The 22,556-nt window shown below is 40.6% G+C and overlaps 1 protein-coding gene across 1 annotated transcript in view; it reads right to left on the bottom strand.

Annotated features, from left to right (window-relative positions):
- Psd3 (pleckstrin and Sec7 domain containing 3) overlaps positions 1 to 22,556 on the bottom strand; it is a 550,748-nt gene that overhangs the window by 492,538 nt on the left and 35,654 nt on the right. Inside the window, exon 2 of the mRNA XM_078030945.1 lies at positions 8,441 to 8,489. The gene's annotated coding sequence lies outside the window, so the exon portion shown is untranslated. The remainder of the gene's footprint in view (positions 1 to 8,440; positions 8,490 to 22,556) is intronic.

Below are 22,556 nucleotides of genomic sequence, written 5' to 3'. Positions count from 1 at the left end.
TTTACACTTACTTGCTTAACTTTTTACAAGGGATATTTCATATAAAAACCCGGATACTGGGCTCCTCTTGGCCAGTCTGGGCTGACATTTGCAGGAACACAGCCACATAACTGCAGCCTGCGATGGGAACCAGGGGATGGCCGCCATTGATGGTCAAGGCTGCTACTTGTTTTTCTTATGCCCCAAATTTTCTTCTATTAGAGGAGGAAGGTGAAATGACTCTGAGATTCATGTTTTCATCATAAGTTAGGAAATGAAAGCTGGACTGAGAAGATCACACGGCTCGGGATAAATAGGAAGCAATGAATTTCTTTGCAGAAGCTGAGAATATTCATACGTGTTAGCATTCAAATAAAGTATATCTATGCTCAAAGCATATGTCCTAAGATGCCTTTATAAACCAAATCTAGCATGAATAATTGTGATCCTTACTCCAACATGCTATACAATGCCAGCCAGTATTATGCAAGCATTTACTTACATTCCTCTCTCTTTCATTTAGCAGTACAGGAATTGTTCTTTTATTCATTGAACTCCCCTGTTACCTTGAAGCACTCTGTCATACAATGTTGTACTATTTTCTAATAAGTTACAAGTGCCTCCAACCTGAGTATGAGTTGCTTATTTTTTTTATCTCCCCATATTTCCAGTCTTGGATTTCAATCCATATTAAAATGCTCCACACATGTGGTGAGTTTTAAATTTCTGAAGTGGAGCCTCGTCACTGAACTCGAGACAACGTTACTAAAATATCACACATCCTGACAGGAAGCAAAAAATGGAGTCGATCTCAAGATGTGGGGTGTCATATAAACACACGAAAGATGGACTGGATGCTCCATTTTCTCCAAGATGTTGGCGCATCCTGCAGACAGAACCTTTACGGAACCCAATGACAGATCACAGCTAGCATGTCCTTCATCTGCTACCAGAAATCACTCACCCAGGATTTAACCACAGGCTCACAGCACAAGACAAATGAGAAAGTCCGGAAGCCGACTCTTGACATTTCCTCCATGGGAGACACCGCTATAGGCTTTCCCTGGCTTCCTCCAAGGTAACACATTCTAACTTTATTTAAAGACACCAACATATGCCTAAACACCCAGTCTAGAAACTCAAGTTGCCTTTGGGTCTTCCTTCTGCTTCTCCTTTCTCATTAATTTAGCTACTGTGTTTCATGAATACTCTAAAATGTCTTTGGAATCTGTGTCATTTTTTTTCCCATCCTCATAGTCAGATACCATTGACTATTTTTTTTTTATTTTATTTTACTTTTCCTACCTTCTCTACCAAAGTTCTTACCACGGCACCTTCGGGAGCTGAGCCTTCATGTATCCCTTTAACCTCAACCCCACTCAGACCCCTGCCATTCACTCATAAATTCCACAAAGAGTTATTGAACATTTAAAATATGCTGAGTGCCTCTGTAGGTTCTGGAGGCACACCAGTAAACAAATCAACAATAATCCCTACCTGGAGCTTTCATTTTGGAGATAGATTACAGGTGGTAGATAATAGGGGGCAAGATGAATGAATATGTTGTTTTAGTCAGCTTTTTTTGCTGCTGTGCCTAAAAGGATCTGACCAGAACAATCCTAGAGGAGGAAAAGTTTATTTGAGGGCTCACAGTTTCAGAGGTCTTATCAATAGGAGGCTAGCTTCATTCCTCAGGGCTCTAGGTGAGGCCGCACATCATGGTGGAAGAGTAGGGTGGAAGGAAGCAGCTCACATCACGGTGATCAGGAAGCAGACAGAGATCCCCACTTTCCCCACTTTTTTTATACACACACACACACACACACACACAAATATATATCTCAAAGCCACGCCCCAATTCCCCCCTCCTCCAGCCACACCCTACCACTTCAGTTTTCACTCAATTAATTCCATCAGGTGATTAATTCACTGATTAGGTTAAGACTCTTACAACCCAATCATTTCTCCTCTGAACCCTCTTGCATTGTCTCACATGTGAGCTTTTGGGGGACACCTCACAACCAAACCATAACATATGTAGAGTATAGAATGTGTTTGAGAGTGACATGTGATGTGAGAAGAAGGGAGGACTCATGGGGTGACGGGTGGAGGAATAAGATGCTCAGGCTGATGTGTTGTAAGCGTGAGATGCAATGAGGTATCCAAGTGCAGATGCTGGAGGCAGCCTGAGGTTTGCACCTCCATACCCAGGAACAGCGGAACTCTTGCCTTTCCTGGGATCCCTCATTCTTCCGCATCTGTATCCAACTTTGCACATGCTTATTTTAAGGACTTTTCTTCTTATTTAAGTATTCTTTCTTCTTGGCTTCCTCTTAACCACTTATCACACTGAATTGTAATTCTTATCATTATTATTATTTTTGTTATTTTTATTTGCAGTACCCAGGGGTGCTCCACGACTGAGTTACATCCCCAAACCTTTTGTAATTTTTTTTTTTTTTTTTAAATTTTGACACAGGGTCTTGCATAGTTGCCCAGGCGGGGCTTGAACTGGTGATCTTCCTGCCTTAATCTCCCAAGTACCTTGGGATTACAGGAGCATGCTCCCACCACCTTCATTGTTCTTATTTGTTCCTTTACCACACTGTCCTGATACTAATCCTCAACATACTGCCTGATACAAAATAAATAATCAAGAACATTTCATGGGAGAATTGAAACCTATGAGGGTCATAATCTCCTATGTTCAGCTGTTAGATTTCTTGATACTTGTTGCTATTTCTCCTCTCCCATAGAGAGAGCCATTTGGCATACATTGTTTTAATCAATGTGAATTAAATTCCATTTTTATGGATGTGCTTTTCTCTTATTCCCTTAGGCGTACAATTTATCAAGCATGAGTAATATCTGGCACACAGATCTCGAATAGCTTCCTTTTATTATTAGATCAATGACTGTCTGAACTGAGAAAGGAAATATCTAGGAAAAGAATACCCTCAAATTCCCTGAAAAGGGTGCTAAGGAGAAAACATGGCAGTATAAAAAAAGTAACAGTAGATCGCTTTGGGGCACTTGAGTCTTTATTTATGGAAACCTGAAAACATTTTCAAAGTATATTTTCAGCAGCCAGTGACCCTGTGTTGATGGCTTGGCCTTTGAATATTGAATGCATTTATTTTGCCTTTCTTTGGTGTTCAACGTATTTTATAAGACACTTGAACAAAATGGAATCCAATTTTAGCAAACCAATCTCCCTATACCTCTCCACCTCCACCCACCCATTGGTCCCTCTCCCGAGTCTAACCCATTGTAGCTATTTTCCCAGAGATTGCCTAAGCCTTAATATAAATTTGTATTTATGTCTATCATTTTTTACATAAAAATGGGATCTTACTATGTACGCTTTTATTCCTCATAGTTTTCTTTCATGTAGTATGTATCTTAAGCATGCTTTGGAAATAATAGCATGTGGGCTGGAGTTGTGCCTCAGTGGTAGAATGCTTGCTTTACATATGTAGGCACTGGGTTCAATCCTCACCACTGCATATAAATAAATGAAAAAAGTACAGTCCATCAACAACTAAAAAAAAATCATGTAACATATGAGTATACTTTTTTCTTGTCAACAGCTCCATAATATCCTTTTGTTACAATTTAGGTAAACTGTCACCTACTTAAACAATATCCTATCATCGAGACTTTATTGTTGCAGCAAAGATGCTGCAATGAACAATTATATCAATGTAGACAGATATTTTAGCATTAAGTATAGGATACATTTTTAAAGGTCATTTGCGGTTCTAAATTTTGGCATATAATGGATAATTCTGAGAAACCCCCAAGGTACCCTGGTGTCCACAAACACATGGTGCTCAAAATCTAATCAGGACCCAGATTCTATCATTGAAGCCTCATTATCTAAGCCATCTGCACTCAGTTTTGAGCTTGTTGGCTGGCCAAAATGCAAGTAGAGTATGTTGACCTTGCCAAGGTCAATTTCACAGAGCTGGATCTGATGCAGAGGCAACCTCCACTTCCACAGTCATTCTGTGGACCCACAGCAGCCCCTAGAATGACATCTGGGTATGGCAGTGCAGGGACTGATGCCCTAGCATGACTCACGCCTCTGCACTGAGAGACTCCACATGGCTTTGCCCCTGGGTGGAGTGGGATTTGACTCACGCACTGACTCAGTCCAACAGCATTCCCTCCATCTGCGGGTGGAACTTCCACCAGGAACATTAACTCAGTCATACCCTTCTCTCTAGCAAGTACATAAAGGTACAGAGAGCCTTGATCTGTGATGGTCTTTTGCTATGTGAACCCCACAGCAGAATCTGGACAATTCTTGGGGTTCCTCATCTTCTCCCCTTATATCCTCAAAACCCCAATACCATCAAAATCAGCCATATCTGTTTCTCAACTCCCTAATGGCACCTTAAACAGAAAGAGGTCATTTAAGAATAATCCTATGGTGGTGCACGCCTGTAATGACCAGCAGCTTGGGAGGCGGAGGCAGGAGGATTACAAATTTAAAGCTAGCCTCAGCAACTCAGTGAGGCCCTGAGCAACTTAGCAAGATCCTGTCTCAAAGCAAAAATAAATAAATAAAAGAGTTGTGGATGTTTCTCAGTGGTTAAGCACCCCTGGATTCTATCCCTAATACACATCTCTTTCCCCAAAAAGAAGAATTCTACAAGCATGGTGTGACTAATATGGTAACTAAGATTTCAGTTAAGTCTGTGTGCTTAATCATGGATATATAATTTATCTGTAAATAAACTGTGCCAGCGTGAGCTCAGTTTGAGACCCCATCCCTCCTTACTAGGGACATGAGGGTTTCGTGGCTTGGAGGAGCAGGCTTTGTGTTTTGATTGGGAATCTTTGTTTTGTTGAGATGGGGACTTGCTATATTGCCAGTCTGGCCTTAAACTCCTAGCCTCAAGCCATCCTCCTGACCCAGCCTTCTAAAGATCTGGGACTACAGGTGCATACCACTGTGCCGGGCTTTGGTTGTGTTCTTTCTTCTTTGTTTCTAATTTTTCTTCGATTGTTTTCCTGTTTCTGTAGTCACTCCTCGACAGGTTCTGGTTGACATGGTTGTGTTTGATACAAGACAGAGTCCTTGCTGCCCAGTTTGGGTCTTTTAGCTTAATCCTTTGCTTTCCCCCCCTCCTCATCAGGAGATGTTGTGGCATTCCCTTTTCTTCTTATTTCTGATATGGTAGCTGCATCTGCATCTGTGTCAATGTCCATTTTATGTTTGTTCAGCCTGTCTCACCAGAGATTTTTTTTTTCTTTTTGGTACCAGGGATTGATTGAACTCAGGGGTGCTTAACCACAGCCACAAACCCAGCCCTTTATATATTTTGTTGAGACACAGGGTCTCACTGAGTTGCTTAGTGTCTCACTAAGTTGCCGAGACTGGCTTTGAACCTGTGAGCCTCCTGCCTCAGCCTCTAGAGCTGCTGAGTTTACAGGTGTTTGCCACTGGGACGGCTCACTAGAGATTTTTAAGTGACTGGCTCCTTTTGTGGTGGGAGAGGCTGCTTCTCTGCCATTCAGGAAACCTCATTAGTGGGTCAGGAAGGACCAGCAATCAGGAGCAGCCATCCAGAAGAGCCTGCTCCTGCCAAGACACATTCACACAGCATGCACACATGGGCAAGCACATACTCTAAAATCAGCTTCCATGATCATTATTATCTCTGCGTTTTAAAAACCACCCAAGGAAGGCAGAATGGTCCCTTTAGCAACTTCCTTCTTTGATTCTACCCTGCACACTGGAGTTGCCTTGAGCTGAGGCTTGGGACGTGAACCAGGGAGGGTGGAGTGAACTTGCTGGAGTACCGAGGTGAAGCAGGGGTGGGGTGTGTTTCCTTTACGGTCTGGGTAGAATGTTGTTGCAGGTGGGGCTTGGAAAGAAGGCTGTGCCTCATTTCCCTAGGGCAGTGTTACTTGGTTTAAGCCATGGTCTTGATTTTGGCTGCCTTTCCCAAAGGCTTCACAAACTGTCCAGTTACCATTTGTAGGAACCATTTTGAATCCCATCCTCATTTTAATTCAATTTGAAATTATAACTGGTCACAGAGAACCAATGATATAGATGTGCCAAATCTCAACACACACTGACTCTTGCTCTCCCAGGAAGCTCAGGTTAGGGGAAGGCAATCTCAATGGGAGAGGGGAGAACTGGTCTCTGGTCTCACTCCACCAATTCCAGCTGTGTGGCCTTGAGCAGGCACCTTAGCCTCTTTTGGTCCTCCTGTGCACAACTGTCTGAAGACAGAAGAATGGCACAAGCTCCTCAGAGTTCCTTTGTTCTCTGATATCTACATGCTAAGCGGCAAGTGTAGTTAATCTGTTATTGTCCTCACTCTCCCAAGAAAAAATGGAAGTTCAAATAAGTGGTCTCCCAACTCTCCCATGATGTAAAGCAGAAACATTAATGCAAAACCTGCTACAAATGATGTAAGTCAGACCAGATGACCCTTCAAACCCTGCTATTCCTTGAGTGCATTGTTTTTGCTTAGAGACAATGACATAACGGAGGGGAAATGAGAGCCTGTAGAATACACTCAGCACAGTGCACAGAACCCACCAGGCATCAAGGCACAAGCACTTCTAATAACAATGGCTTCACTGTCATCGTGTTATAGAAACTATAAGCAATACACCATAAATCATAGGCAGGCAGATATATTATATATATATATTTGATTGCAACTCAGAAAATAGGCACAGATATTTTAATCTAGTTGATGTCCACAAAATGTGTTTCATGTCAACTATTAATTATGGTTTAATTTTACTAAAGTAAAAATGTGAGAGATGTGTTTACTCAGGAGACAGGATGGTCTAGTAAGAAGAATATGGGCTTTGGGGTTGTGTAGTTTTTCCTTACAACAAAAATCAATGACCACATTGTTAGACATCGGTCTGACTTTGAAGCAGGGACATTGAGATGTCCCTTGTCATATAAAGCTTCATTTTGTACATGACCTAATCAAGGACATATCTGCTTTTGCAAAACATGATCACAATTCACTTTTTATCTCTATTCCTTTACCAGGTAGTTGAGCTTTTTGACAAAGGTACAGAGCCTGAATTTGATCCTGAACCACCCAAAGCAAGGTTCTTTCTATCCTGGTTGTCACTCCCAGATGGTCCCAGTATTAGGTAGCTGCCCCATCCCCTCAAATGACCTGCCAACTCTGTCTTGCAGTGGTAAGAATCTAAGCCAATGAAAGCCAGACCTGGCAGTACCTTTGGAACTTCCCACACAGGAGTGTGTGGGTTCTGGAGCTGGTTTGCTGCCCCAAGGCTGCAGTGTGAGATGCCAGGGGCTGAGCCAAGTCCCAGATGCCAGTGAATAAGAGTCACAATATCCCCAGGAAGTCTTCACCAGGAGGGGTCTGTCCTTCCTTCCTTGCTACAGAGTTTCACTTCAGCCAACACACTCACCAACTCCTCCGATACAGGCCCATCTATTCCTTCAGGAATCGATGCTTTCTGTAATGGCTCCTATTACCCCAATATCTGCCCTTGAGCCAACCCAGATAAACTCCCTGGATTTGACAGTTGTCTGAGTCTGAGAACCACGGCTTCCTCAAGGCCCCAAAGGTTCCCTGAGGTGGACTTTTTTTCTGGACTAATCACCTGGACTTGTAATTCAGGCTTCCAACCCTAGACCTCCAATTCTAAAAGCTAGTATGTGACAACATGATTTCAACCATGAAGGGATTAATGACTTAGGAGATAGCAATGTAAGAAATGGAAGGATCCCTGAATAACTGTGTGGGCCTGATTCACATTACTAGCCTGGGCTGCACACCATAAAACTGTTAAGAGAAATCTCCTGTATTCCTCTGAGGAGGAGGTCTCTTTGTTATAGAGGCTTAGCTTTCTTTAGCCTAACTAATTCCATGCTTCCTAGTAGTCAGGAAATGAAAGTTAAAAAAAGATACTATTTCATATCCTAGGATTGGTCACATTTAAGAAGTCTGATGATAACGATAATTGGCAGGGATATAGGAAATGAGAAACTCATATATTTTGGCAGGAGTATAAATTTTTGCAACCACTTTAGAACAATTTGTCAATATTACTAAAGTAGAAAATAGCATTCCTTACAACCCATTCATTTTACTTCTAGGTAGTGCAATTTTACATACTGATTCACACCCATAGGGCCTTTACAACCTCAATTATAACAGTAAAAAATTAGAACAACCTGAACACTCATTGTAAGAAAATGGATAAATAAATAGTGATTTTTCATATGAATGTGCACAATCAGTAGTTAAAATGAATACGCTACATGTATATGTATCAATAGGAATAGATCTCAAAAACAACTCCTTTTGAAGAAAGGAGTTGAATTATATATACAACGTGAGAGCATTAGATAATATATTTAAAATATGCAAAGTGAATAAATATGTATCGTTTTGCATACATGCAGTAAAGGCTCAAAAACATGATTTAGAATAGTACATACCAGATTCTTGACAGTAGTTGCTTCTTGGAAGGAAGGCGAGGGCATGGGTCTGTAGAGAGAAGTAAGAGGACTTAACACTATTAAGTTTTATTTATTTTATAAACAATGAAAAATGCTAAGTTGTTAATATGTATTAATTAGGGTATTGGTGCCATCAGAATTATGCTAGAGCTGGTTGAGATGGGGGGAGCTGGTTGTGATGTGAGCATCTTTCTCTTACCACCTTGCTCTCACCACCTCTTGGTGGAGTTTGAAAGTGTTCACATGGTGTAGTCTTGGAAGTGTTCACAGCACAGGAACGGGCAAGTGCTACCAATCAGGGCTGTTTTCATGTGGAGAGTTAGTTGTTAGCACACTACATACCTATGTATGTACAATGTACCTGTATGGTCACCCTGATACTTTTAAATGATGTTTAAAATGAAAAAAAATTAAAATTCTATTTTATCTAACTTTTCTGAATTATATTTTTGCATAAAGCTTCCTGCATGTTTCTTATTGGTGATAAAAATAATTAGAACATCCCCCAAAAGGTTCTAATGAAAGGCCAGGTTTTATTTGGCTTTTGAGAAGACTTGGCTCATTGGGGTTTGAAGAAGATTTTGGACTTCTGTTACACACCTGCAACATCACGTGTCTTCAAATCATCTGTGATACCCTCCGTGTGATGGAGGTTTCCTGCCTCATCTCAGAGAAGATACCAATTTCATAACTACCAGAATGCCTACGTCGTCCTTGGTAAATTCAAGTTGTTGAACTACAAATTTGATTTCTATCTGTGTAAAAATAAATTGGATGCTCACAACACATTCTTGAGACTCCACGCAGCATGAGCTGGCCTCTGCATTCACGGCCTCAGGTAGTGGAGACTGTATTTGGAGTTTCTGAACCCCAAATAAGGACGTGTGGACATAGACAAATGGAGGAGTATGGGCCAAATGTTGGACTGGAGTTCTGTCATTAAGATTCTGGGCTTTCATCTTTTTAATTGCCACCAGGTGACAAAGATGACTCCTTCCTCATCAAGCTCAAGAGTGCTCTGCTAACATACGGCCATTGGAACGACTGCTCTAACATAACTTCCTATTTTTGTTACTAAAATGTAATACAGATTGAAGAAAATGTGAGAAAAAGAAAATAATCTGTTCATCATTTCATAGCCCAGAGATAACCACTGACAGGTCAATAAATAATTTTTCAGCTTTTGTGTCTATTTTTAAAACAATGATATTAAACAATGTAAACTACTTTAACTGGGCCTCTCCCCTTAAGGCTATCATTAACTTATTTTAATATCATCAAATTTTCTTCAAATGTGCATTTTATCTCTTTATAGCATTACATTGTAAAATTGTAGCCAAATTCATTTCCCTCACCCTCCCACTGTTATATAAATATTCATTTAGATTGTCTGCAATTCATCCATATAAATTGGATATGATTGTCATTCCAGTATGACTTTGCATACATCTCTCTTCCTTTCTTTGTAATAAATTTTAATAAAGTCAGAATTTATGAATACTCTCCAAACTTTTTTATGATCATTTTTATGCAAATTGATTCTTCATGTAGGCAACTTTATACTAACCACAACAAACATTTCATGTATGTTAAAGACAGATATTAAAAGCAAAACTTGGGAACTTCAGAAGAAAATTTATAAAAACATCTTTTATGATATCACAGTAGGGAAGAAAGAAAAGCACAACAAAGGTAACACTAGATAATTTAAATATATTAAAATGTAAAACTTTTGAATAATAAAATATGCTATCTATAAAAGAAAAGAGATTGGGAGAATCTGTCATTACATAACATAGGAGTGTTAGGGTCTAGAGTAAAAAAACTCTTAAAAATCAATAAGATATAACATGGTAGGAAAAGAGGCAGAGAAGATGAAAGACACTTCACACAAACACAAAGAAACCTAATGGCTGTTAAACTTAGGATGACACGTTCAAATTTACTAATAAGTAAATCAACAAACTGGTTCACATCCATCAGATTAGCAAAAATTTTAAATTAAACAAGAATGTGATATATCCGGGAGTCTGAGCTACTGCTGATGAAAATATAAATTGGCTCAAACATGTTGAAAAGCAGTTTGGCAAGCAATCATTAAGGTTAATGAGTATGCTCATTAGAGTCAGAACCAAGGTGAGTCAGGCAGGTGCCTACGGCTTGACATTTAAGGAAGCCCTCACTTTCAGGCTCATACAGATGCAGGTTTGACACCTGAGAATGGGGGTCACCTTAAATAATGTACTCCAGATGCATACATGACTTTGGTGCTGATGCACAGAGTCAAAAAGTCAATAATTCTCTCTCTTTCTCTCTCTCTCTCTCTCTCTCTCTCTCTCTCTCTCTCTCACTCTTTGTATATATATACATTCACAAATTATTTCACCCATGCACCAAGAGATATAAACATTCTGCAGGCTCAACTCTATCTCAGTTTTTCTTCCTGGAACCCAACCTATGAGCTTGGGTGATTTCAGGAGTGAGGGAACAAAAGTAATATGAAGTTTTGGAATTGAATCATTTGCCTCTTCCCTGGCAATGGAGATTCCCATCATCCTGGTCACTTGAGCAGAAATAGCCTCTGGCACAATGTGGTTGTTGGATAGAGTCCTCTGCAATTCATGCCTACCCAGAATCTCAGAATACAGTCTTACTTGGAAATAGGTTCATGCAATTAGATAAGGATTTTGCGATAAAACCAACCTGAATTTGTGGGGTGGGGAGCAGCATTGATTGGCTAAGGCCTCTACATAACTGTTCAATCCTGCTTGTGTCCTATCCCATAATCCCCACTCCCTTATAGATATAGTTCCTGAAGCATCATCATAACCTCCTGGGGCAATCTGTCTCAGGACCTGTTCCCAGAAGCCTACTTAAGACAGTAAGCATTGTCATCATCTCATACAGCCTGGCTATTTGCATAAATTTGCAAGAATGGTGAAGTGACTATTTGTAAACACGTCCAGCACAGATCCAACAGCTAAGAAATCCTGAACTGCTCCTAATTTCTCTGTGCTTTGAGTCAGTTTTAATCACAGGTTTAAGAACTTCTAACCATTAATCGCACCATGCATACTTACTCTGCTAATTGAAAAACTTCTGAAATTAAAATCAGCTTTGCACACCAAAACCCCCTTGGCTATCAGAAACAAAGACCTCTCAAGAGATTTCAGGTTTACAAAGGCACATTCATGCTTGCAAATTTATGGGCTTAGCATTTTCAATTAGGTCACTTCATATCTTTAGGTTTTAGATTGGAAGACTGAGAGCATGCAGGTCATGGAACATTAGTTGGAAATAATGATGCTTTCTTGAGAGCCCTCTGAATCTGCTCCAAGGGAGACACTTGATTTAAAGTCAGGGCAATGTGCACGGAGCCTGCCAACCTCCTCTAATTAGATTATCTGTAAATATGAAGAGTTAAATGATTTCTTAACACACACAAAAGGAATTCTCACGCTGATACGACCCAGAGGAGAACTGGCAGTCATGCTTCTATTGAATCTGAAAGGATTTAGCCAAATGACTCCATCTGGGGTAGGAAGGGGTTGGTGGAAGTGAGAGCAGCCAGTGAGGCAAAGACCAGATGAGCCAGTTCATTGTTCAGTGACTTGTCCAGGGTCCACGGTGAACTGAAAGTGTGGCTGTGGCTTTTTATGGATGTACAGTTACAGTCAGGGTTAATTTAACTCCTTCCATGCTGACAAACTGAACTGAGAATTCAAGATTGGGGGGACAAAGGCATGTGAAGCCATAGCTTTCAGTATCCTGCATGTCAGCATCTTATCACAGCTGAAGCATAAAAGAAGTAAAGATTACGGGCCAAAGCAAAAGAACTTTGTTCTCTGATACCATCAAGAAAGTGGATTAAAAAACAAACTCATGAAATGAGAGAAAATATTTGCAAATCATTTATCTGACTAGGGACTGGTATCCATAACAATAGAGAGAACTCAATAAGAAGCAAACTGATTAAAAATGAGCAGTCTTTGAATAGAAATGTCTCCAAAGCAGCTACACAAATGCCCAAATAAATCCATGGAAAGATGCTCAACAACGTTACCTATTAGAAAGATGCAAATCAAATTCACAAGGAGACTGCACTGGGAGGGCTAGATTCAAGAAGCATCATAACAAATGGTGGCAAGGGTGTGGAGGGACTGGGAACCCTATACAGTACTAATGAGAATACAAAAAGATGAAGCTGCTTTGGGAAACAGTTTGGCAGCTCTTCAAAAGGTTAAATATACAGTTAGGTTATGACCCAATAATTCCACTCCTACATGGAACATGAGAAAGGAAAGCACGTGTCCACAGAAAATGTTGTGCACAAAGTTATAGCATTATTCAGAAAAAACCAAAAAGAGAAAACCCACATGTCCATCAAATGATGAATGGATAAACAAAATTTGATATATCCATGTTAGGAATATTACTCAGCCATAAAAATGTATGAAGTGAATGTTACAATATGGCTGAGCCTTGAAAATATATACTGGGGTGAAAGAAAGAAGTTGAAAAAGCCACATGTAGTATGGTTTTATTTCTATGCAATGTCCAGAATAGGCAATCTATAGAAAAAAAGTAGGGTCAAAGGTAGTTAATTAATGGTGGGGGGCTAATCGGTATAAAGTTTCTTTTTTAAAAAAAAATCTTTATTTTATTTTTATGTGGTGCTGAGGATCGAACCCAGTGCCTCATACATGCCAGGCGAGCATGCTACCACTTGAGCCACATGCCCAGCCCATAAAGTTTCTTTTTGAGGGGATGAAATTGTTCTAAAATTAGACCATGGTGATGATTGTACAATTCTGCGACTATATTAAAACCATCAAGTTGTACATTCTAGATGAGTAAATTTTATGATGTGTGAGATATACCTCAATAATAATGTTACAGATTTTTTTTTTTTCAAGAAATAACTTCAGGGTTGGGGATATAGCTCAGTTGGTAGAGTGCTTGCCTCACATGCACAAGGTCCTGGGTTCAATCCCCAGCATAATAATAACAACAACAACAACAACAACAACAACTTCATTCCATTAAGATTGCTACCTCTTTTCTCTGACATGGTCGGAGCTGCTTGTTCTTGGTTCTCTGGGGTCCCCTACATGTTATGCTATGATCTGTATTCTGCTCTACCTGGTATGCTTTTCATGAAATATAAAGTTACATGTGTGGCAATTTCCCAAGTACAAAGTTTATAAATTTGGAAAAATAATGTGAAAATTGTTTGAAGGCAGGTCCTAGAGCTATGGTAACTTTGCTGTTGCCCTGAGTAACTCCTGTGGATCTGCTTCTTTTCTACCAATATTCTTCATTTTCTCTGTAGTGGTTATATTCTTCTTCTTCTCATGATTATTTTTAATGGATATATCCCCTATTCCCTCTGAGCCTGTTCTACTCCCAACCCAAGAGGAATGTATTTCTAAGTGAAGCTGGGTTTGCCTGAGTGACTTTCTTTGGCTAATGGAATGGGGGAAATAATGACTCCTCATAGTGGGGAGTTTAAAGAAGCTTTGGGATTCTCTGCCAACCTTCTTATTTCCTCCCATGATGGAAAGTGTGGGCTCCGGAAAGAGATGTCTGCTGTAACCCGAGACTCAGACATGTGGAGCAGACACCCATGGCTGCCTGAAATTTCAGGGGAGAAAGACATATGTATGTAATAGTCCACTGGATTATTTTAAAAAACCCCACAGAATTATCATAATGAAAGTTGACAGATATGCCATCATTTTATTCATTCATAAAACATACGTTGAGCATTAACATACTCAAATTCTGTGGCTACTCTTTAGTAAACAAGACTTCTGTCTTCTGTTCCCTAGTATCTTATGGTCTAAAGGTAAGACAGAAAAAGGCAAAAATAACCAAAATGTAAATTATGTGGTAAATGACATAAGAGATATAAAGTGTAATAAGAGGCTTAAGGCAGAGAGGAATCATTTCTGACTCAGAGGGATTACAGAGCTTCTTGGAAGAGATGGGGTCTTAAACATGTAGGGTGTGTGTGTGTGTGTGTGTGTGTGTGTGGTGTATTACTCTGGAAATTTTTAAGAAAGGTTCTCACTATGTTGCCCAGGCTGATCTCAAACTCTTGGGCCTCCATCTCAGCCTCCCAAGTGCTGAGACCACAGGTGTGTGTGTGCCTTCGTACCAGCTACTCTTGAACTTTATCTATCGTCAGTTATTTTAGGGGGTGAAAACTCACTTGTACGTAAACTGAAAGCAATATATACGTACACACACACACACACACACACACACACACACACACACACACACTCTAACACAGTATATTTAGTTATCAATACAGCTGTATGGGTACAATACCATATAGAACAAAATGAAAGCAATTTAATATAATGACTTAATTTTGCAGGTTGAACTCTAATGTAAACCTATTTGGCACCGTAGATTTCCTATTGTTTTCAAGCCTTTTTCCCTTTATTTTGGACAAATGGCTTTTTTCCCCTTAAGACAGACTCCCACCAACAGTGCTTGCAGGGTGTGAGGGAATCCCTTCACCTGAGCACAGAGGCCCTTGGTGGCGACTGGATCTCGGCCCTCTGGCGAGAAGGCAATCCTGTTGCAGCGAAGCGCTCAGAGAGAGGCCAGCCCATCAGGTGGGTGAGGAATGGAGACACAGAGAAGCTAAGGAATTCCAACTCACACAGCATTTTAGTGGTGGGCTGGGACTTGGGGACAGGCCTCTTGATTCTCTTTTTACTTTTTTTGATTTATGATAATTATAGAAGTGGTCATAGTTCTTCTGCCTTGCTTTGTGTTGAGTTCAATTTAAAAGACAAATGTAAGATTTAGTAGGTTAGGACCCAAGTGACAAGTGTCTACAGGGTCTGGATGGTCACATGAGCCTCCACCACAGAGGAAGCAGCAGGTCCTCTTGGGTAGAGTACAACCGTGCAGGCAGAAGGGCCTGCTATGGCCAGAACTTACAATTTTTTCCAAGATTAAATAATGTTTTGAGTCAAGCTGACAGGGGTGGGGAGACCTTTGCAAACAGAGGGAACAAACAATGTGAACAAAAAATACAGGAACTACGTCAAAAGCCAGTGGTCTGATTTGGGGGACATATAAAGACAAAGGTGGGCATCCTACAGCCCAAAGGGAGATGGGGAGGAATTCACCCAGAGGTGTCAGAGAGGTCCCCACAGGTCAAGTGGGACCATTCTGCCCCATGCCTCTGCAGGTCAGAGAATGGAGAAGTCGGCTTTCCCCAGGAGTCAGTCCTGCCCTGGCTCAATGCTACAGGAGCCTCTAGAATTTGCAGGGACAATCCAAAACTGGCCAGAAAATCCTTGCAGTGGTAGGTGTACTTGGAACTAACCAGATTTTTCTAGTTATTCAGGAAGAATGGAAGTTTAGAGTAGACTTTCAGTTTAATTAAAGGAAAACGTAGGCAGTTAGACTTCTGTATGCCTAACTATAAAAGCCACACTACACACACAGGAAGGGAGAAGCTTTTCCAAATGAAGCTATGTGTCTTAGAAGGCCAGGTGCTGGGCTCCTTGCCTAGATGGCTTGTTTCTTTAGATAACTGTTCTATTTCATTCCCTTTGCTAAAATACAGGCCTGTGAATTTTCCATATTCTGTGCTATGACTCAGACCTAAGCAGAGACATCAGACCCAAAAGAAAAATCCAACACACTTGTCCTTTTCTATGTTGAAGGTAGTCCTTGGAAACGTGGAATTTCCTACCAAATGTTTCCATTAAAACATTTCTACCCACAAATCTCTTCTTGTTTAAAAAAATACATTTGCAACACGGGCAACCTGAATATACCTTTCCCATCACATGCTAAAAGCAGACCACAGATACACTGAAAAGACTCAAATCCAGGTGAAAGTAATCAGGGAGTTTTGATGGTATGAGTTTAGCATTAACATAAGTATGGCTTTAATGAAATCCAAGCAATAAAAAAATATGTCTTCTAATTTCTTTCAGTCCAATTTGAGAATGGCCACCAGTTCTCCAGAAGGTTACACACATAACTTTGCAGCAGTGGTTTTTGGAGACTGATTTGCCATCTTCACCCAACTCCAGGGGGAACCTGGCTGGGCGTGGTGTTCAGGCCCCCTCCAATCTCCACCCAGTGAGGCTCCACCAAGTCCTCCCGGCCTCTGGACCTTATTTCCTCATCCTTACAATGTTGGGTCCCCTCCATGATGTCTAGACCCTTTTCAGCTGTCACACTCTTTGATTCTACCTCCCTCCATCCAACAAACTTCTAGATTCAATGTTTAATGATTAAGTTCTTTAGAATTTTAAATTCTTTTCTCTCCTAAAAGCATGTCTTTTAAAAAAACCAAAGTCTATTGGAGGATATTTATTCATCTTCCTAAAGGTTGATTCTGAATTTTTATTTATACACACAAAGGGGTGTTGATGCTGAGGAACTGCAGCCTCCTCTGCAGTCCTGCAGCTCAGATTGAGCATCCTGCATTGCTGATGGCTAGGGACAGTGGGACACTCAGAAGGAAAAGCCCTCTTCCAGGAAAGGAGAGATCTCATGTGATTTTGCACTTGGAAGAGAACCAGGCATATTCCAGCTGAGCCAGCTCTCAGCTCAGGGCAAACCACTGCCTGATCTCTTTAGTCCCAGATGATTGGCAGATTCATTGAGGTAGCAGTGCATTCTGGGGCTGTTTACAGTAGTTTGCTCTCAAGCAGGATTTTGCTAAATATAGAGTTCAGAAAATAATTGCAACAATCAGTGAAAATCTGTAAGAAGTGTGTGTTGTGCCACCACATCATGGAGAAGAAAGAGAACCAAAATGGGAGTTCATAACCCACTTGAATCAAAATGTGAAATATGATATATCAAGAACTATGTAATGTTTTGAACAATCAACAATAAAAAGAAAGAAAGAAAGAAAGAAAATTAAGATCCCAGAAAAGAAATTTAATTGACTCTGAAGTCTGAATGGAGACATTCAATCAATAGTAGCTATGACATGGAAATAAAAAACATCTAGAAAAAGAGAAAATAAGGGATGAAGTTGGAGAACTGGAAGTAAACAATGGAAAGTGAGAAATTACTAGACAAAATGAAGAACTTGCATGCAAGAAAAATAAAATACAATAAATTAATAAGTTCATAAATGATTATTCTTTTCATCAGCATAGCGGACTTAAGCCTGTATCACTATATTTATTCTCATTCTGGTGGTTTACTTAACCCACAGCTATGTTGCTACGGTATTGGAAAAATTCATTACTGTATTTTAAATAACAGTTAAATGAACAAATGATTAGTCATTGGACAACATGGACATGTTGTCTTAGTCTGTTTTCTATTATTATAACTAAATTACAGGCTGGATAATTTATAAAAAACAAAAAGTTTAATAGGCTCATGTTTCTGAAGGCTGGGAGGTCCCCGGTTAAGGGCCAGTTCTGGTAAGGGTCTCCTTGATGACTCTGCAGGGTTCTGAGGCAGTTCAGGGCATTACCAGGTGGACAAAGCAAGCCGGCCAGGAAGGGCTGCTTTCATAACAAAGCCACCGATCCCCTCTTCACAATTTTAAGTAATCTCACTTCTTAAAGTATTACAATGGGGATTAAATTTCAACTTGAGTTTTGTTGGGGACATCGAAAATACAACACATGGGCAAATTAATTAAGAGAAATTAAGAAAGAATGAGATGGAACTAAAAATTCAATTCTTGAATTTTTCTTCAAAAATTTTCTACAAACATTTTCCTTCAAATTTTTCTTAGACCCACTCCAATGGAGTATGCAAATTAAATATAAACTCTGGTGAATATAACAGTAAAGATTAGCCATCGGCATCTATAGTCATAAAATATTCTGAATATAACAGTCAATAATTATGCCAAGATTCTGATGGCATTAAAATCCAGGCCACATTGACTATTTGAAGAAAATTTGAGACCTTATCACTAGGTTCATCTTCAGTGTGATTGTAACAGTGGTCCCTTCACCTTGTGAATATAGCTCTCATTGCTCTAAGGTTTATTTATTTTTTAAGGGTTTTTTTATCTCTCTTCTTCCCTCGCCTCCTCTCCAACAAGATTGGGAGATTTATCTTTTCTTTCCCTAGTTAACTGCCCTTGAACACACTCACAACAGGAAGGAGATGCCTGCTGAGGGTCTGCGAAGTGAATATCTCCCAAATTAACAAGTGAATCCCAACATGTGGTCAGGATACCCTGGGACCCCTACCAGATCACACCTGGAATTTGACCCTTGAAGAGTTCCTTTAAAACTCTGTCACAGGCTGGGGATGTGGCTCAAGTGATAGCGCACTGGCTTGGCATGCATGCGGCCCAGGTTCAATCCTCAGCACCACATTCAGACAAAGATATTGTGTCCACCAAAACTAAAAATAAATATTAAAAAATTCTCTCTCTCACTCTCTCTTAAAAAAAAAAAAAAAGAGAGAATCACAGCCTTTGGGGACAGGAATCCCCTGTGTTTCTCCTTTGCTAGCAAAGCAATAAATCTTCTTTTTTCCTTTTTATCTCAAAACTGTGTCCTCACTCTAAAATTGATATTGATTGGCATCGGGGACAGGGACTCAGCTTTCTGTTACATGATGTGTCAACAGAGTAACAGAAATGAACTTAATATTGAAAGATTTTTTTTAGGGGGGCATTTTTTCTCAGAGAGTGCTTAAGCTTTTGTTGCCATTGATTTGTTCACAAAGAATTTCAAATTCATGAGTGACTTTAAAATAATTTGCAATAAGGAGTTCTCAAAATAAATGCATTTAGACTACTTCAGTGTTTTGTTGTTGCTGTTGCTGTTTTTGTGTTTTCTTACAAGATGCCCAATGAAAGCAAGACTCCTACAATTCCCCGGGGTTTGGGGTGGACATTGCTCAGTGCCTCACTTTGTAGGGGGGCTTTGATGGCATCCTGACTCAAACTGAAGGGCCATATTAGCAAAGGCAGCAGTGAATGTCTAGGTCAAAATGCTACTTGCTCTTTCTTCAGAGAAATAGTATGGTCATTTGCTGCAAGGAACTCAGATATCTCCTGTAGCAGTGAGAGGAGGATTAGGAAGGTGACATGGCTGGCCCAGAGTCACATAGCTCCTATGACCCAGAGCTGCAAGCTGGAAGTGTCTTTTGATTCTCAGGGCCAGGTCTTTTCCTCTCCATATGCATTATTGTGATTCATCTTCTCGTAGCTCTGAGAAGAGTTAAATATTTTAAATGTATGACATTAGTGAAAAGAAAGACTTAGTTTCCGTTTCCATTAGGATTAGACATACTGCTGCAGCAGATATGCGGGATTGTCCTTACCTTACAAACGGTCTCTTTTTAAAAAAACAATGCATCAAAATCCTAGTACTATGCTGATAATCATGCTGCCTGATCTAGACCTGAATTTTATGACTGCCTCACTGTGTGATCTTTCAATTAACATTTATTGAGCAAACTACCTTGGACAAGTGTGTGCTGATGATAATGATGGTTCTCATTTGCTCAGTGCTTACTGTGTGTCAGGCACTGTTCGGAAACCTTGCCATGTCATATAGGCCTCAAAGCAATCCCACTAGGTAATATTTTTCATCTGCATTTTAGACATGAAAAACAGGCCCAGGCAGGCTAAGTAACTTATCTGAGGTCACGGGGTAAGTGGGAGAGTCACTATTCAAATCTAGGCAGAGGCCCAATCCAAATGAATGGGACAAGGTCCCACCCCCACAGAGCTCCCTGGCTGATCAGAGACAAACTCAGACAATCAGGCTGATGTTTTATATTGGGTGTGGGGGTGTGTGGGGGGGAGTTTACTGTATTTAACCTTCCTCCTTCATCTGCCTTGAGGGCATTTAAATTGTTGCAGAATGAATGCCAAGAAAGAGGAGACATTAGCATTCAGAGTCTGACATTCTCAACAGAATTTTTCAATTATCAGATAGGCTCCCTTGGAAGCCATGGACTGCTGAGATATGCTGTGCAGGGAAGGAGTCTACTCCGCTCAGTGCCAGGTTGGCTGTGCAGACCAGGGTTTCTGCTAAAGAAGGGGACACAGCAAACAGGAAGAATTGGAGGAGGTCCCCTTTCTACCCCAAAGGTTTGTGGGCACAACATAGGCAACATAGGGATTGTGTGGGATGGATTTTGGAAACACTGGGGGCTCCAGCCTCCATGGAGTCTGGCAGGGGGTCCTGTGAAAGCCCAGATGTCATAGCCTTAAACTAAAAGGCAGAGCAGCATGTTCAGGCAGAGATAAAGGTTTTAGTCTTTGCTCTTGAGCTTCCCACACACCCCATGGGGGCAGGGATGCTAAGTTAAGAGGCAGCATCACCAAAGCAGAGCTGGGGGTGGACCACCCGGAATAGAGGAGGGGACAGTGACTTGGAGGAATTCAAACCAAGGACTAAATCCCAAGGAAAGGCTGGGAGCTCTTTCTGTAGGCCCCAGAAGTTTGGAGCAAATAGGCAATGACCCCAAAGACTGGGCTTCATGGATCAATGTTTAAATTATTGGTCAGACTCAGTGTACAAAGCTAGGGTGCAGTTGCGGATTCATGAGGAAGTTCAGGACAGCTGTAAGCAGGGTAAAGAAACTGCACTTTCCCTGTACAACTGAGCAATGGCAGCGCTTTTTGTTTTCAATCCTGCTCTGCTAACTACAATGAAGTGTGGGAAGTTTTTTGAGTAGTAGAATAGGAAGGGCTTTGGAGGTATTAGCATTTTATTTCCTTTGAATCAGTCCCCATCCTCATTCATTATCTACATTGATGGTTCTTTTGCTCTGGGCTCAGTTCTTTGCTTAGGACTCTCACCATTTTGCAGATGAGGACATGAGGTGAAGTCAATGCGGTGAAATGAATGGCTCAAGATGATAAGTGGCAGAGCAGGCATTGAACCCAGGCAGTCTGGGGCAGTCTGGCTCTGGAGTCCATGCCCACATTACATTTTATATGTCCAAGGCACGAGGCACACAAAGATGATGTGACTCGCCTGGCCCATGTGCAGAGCAGGCTTCTCAGAGGAAGCTGAGACTTGGCTTTGGAGGTGCAGGAGGGAAGTAGGAGGCAGGATGGGGGTGGTAGAAAACAGAAGCAAAGGACTGGAGGAGCATGCATATGGTAAGTCTGAGGGTCTACTAGAATGTTCTATGTGTGAATAGCACTATTGCTGCTGCAGAATGGCACCCTTTATAAGCAAAATGTCTTCCTGCTGACATCTTATAAAAGACATCTTTGCTTTGATTTGATTTCTGCCTCTATACCTTTTTCTTTCTTTTGTGGTCACTTTGCATAAAGAGACAGCTCTTATGACTCTGTGAGAATGACTGAGCAATGCATAGGAAACAATGCAGCCCAGTCAACTGCTGCTTGCTGATCCTCACAGGACTGTGGTTCAAATTTGTCAGAGTAGCTCACATTCAACCCTAGGGTTGTTCACTCTGAAAATGTCATGAGTCTACTGTGTGCTGGGGCTGGAGTACTGGGTGTACAGGACAGCCGAAAGAAAGAATGCCAGAGGTCGGAGGTCATAGAAGATGTATTCCAAAAGGCCTCACACACTGGTTCAGGTAGGACTGTGAGTCAGAGGGGAGAGGGAACCAAGGAAGGACTTTAGGAATGTGGATATCTTCTCCATCTAGTGACTATTCTGGATAATTTTTCTTATTTAGGATATTTTCCAACACATGTATTGGTCATTTATACTTTTTATTTTGTTAAGTATGTATTTTGCCTTTTTTAAATTAAGTATTCAATATTTAAACTGTTAAATTTTTTTTTTTAGTTGTGGGTGAACCTTCGTTTACATTTATTTACTTATATGTGGTATTGAGAATTGAACCCAGTGTCTCACACACGATAGGCAAGTGCCCTATCACTGAGCCACAACCCCAGCCCTCATCGTTTAAGCTTTTTAAAGATGTTTTGATCTTAGGATATTACCTGATCTGTGTTGTGAATGTTTTGCTCAGTGTGGTCCATGACTTAAATTTGTATAAAAAGTTTGAATTTTTTTTTTTTGTGCTCAACTTACACATTTTCCTTAATGGTTTCCTCGTTTGCTTATACTATTCCTATAAAAAGTTCTTTCTTACTCCAGTTCAGAAAAGTAATCCATATTTCCTC

The sequence above is a fragment of the Ictidomys tridecemlineatus genome, chromosome 14 (assembly GCF_052094955.1).
Source record: "Ictidomys tridecemlineatus isolate mIctTri1 chromosome 14, mIctTri1.hap1, whole genome shotgun sequence".
Lineage (NCBI taxonomy): Eukaryota > Metazoa > Chordata > Mammalia > Rodentia > Sciuridae > Ictidomys > Ictidomys tridecemlineatus.
Note: the sequence above shows the minus strand (reverse complement) of the source record. Positions and strands in the feature narration are given on the sequence as shown.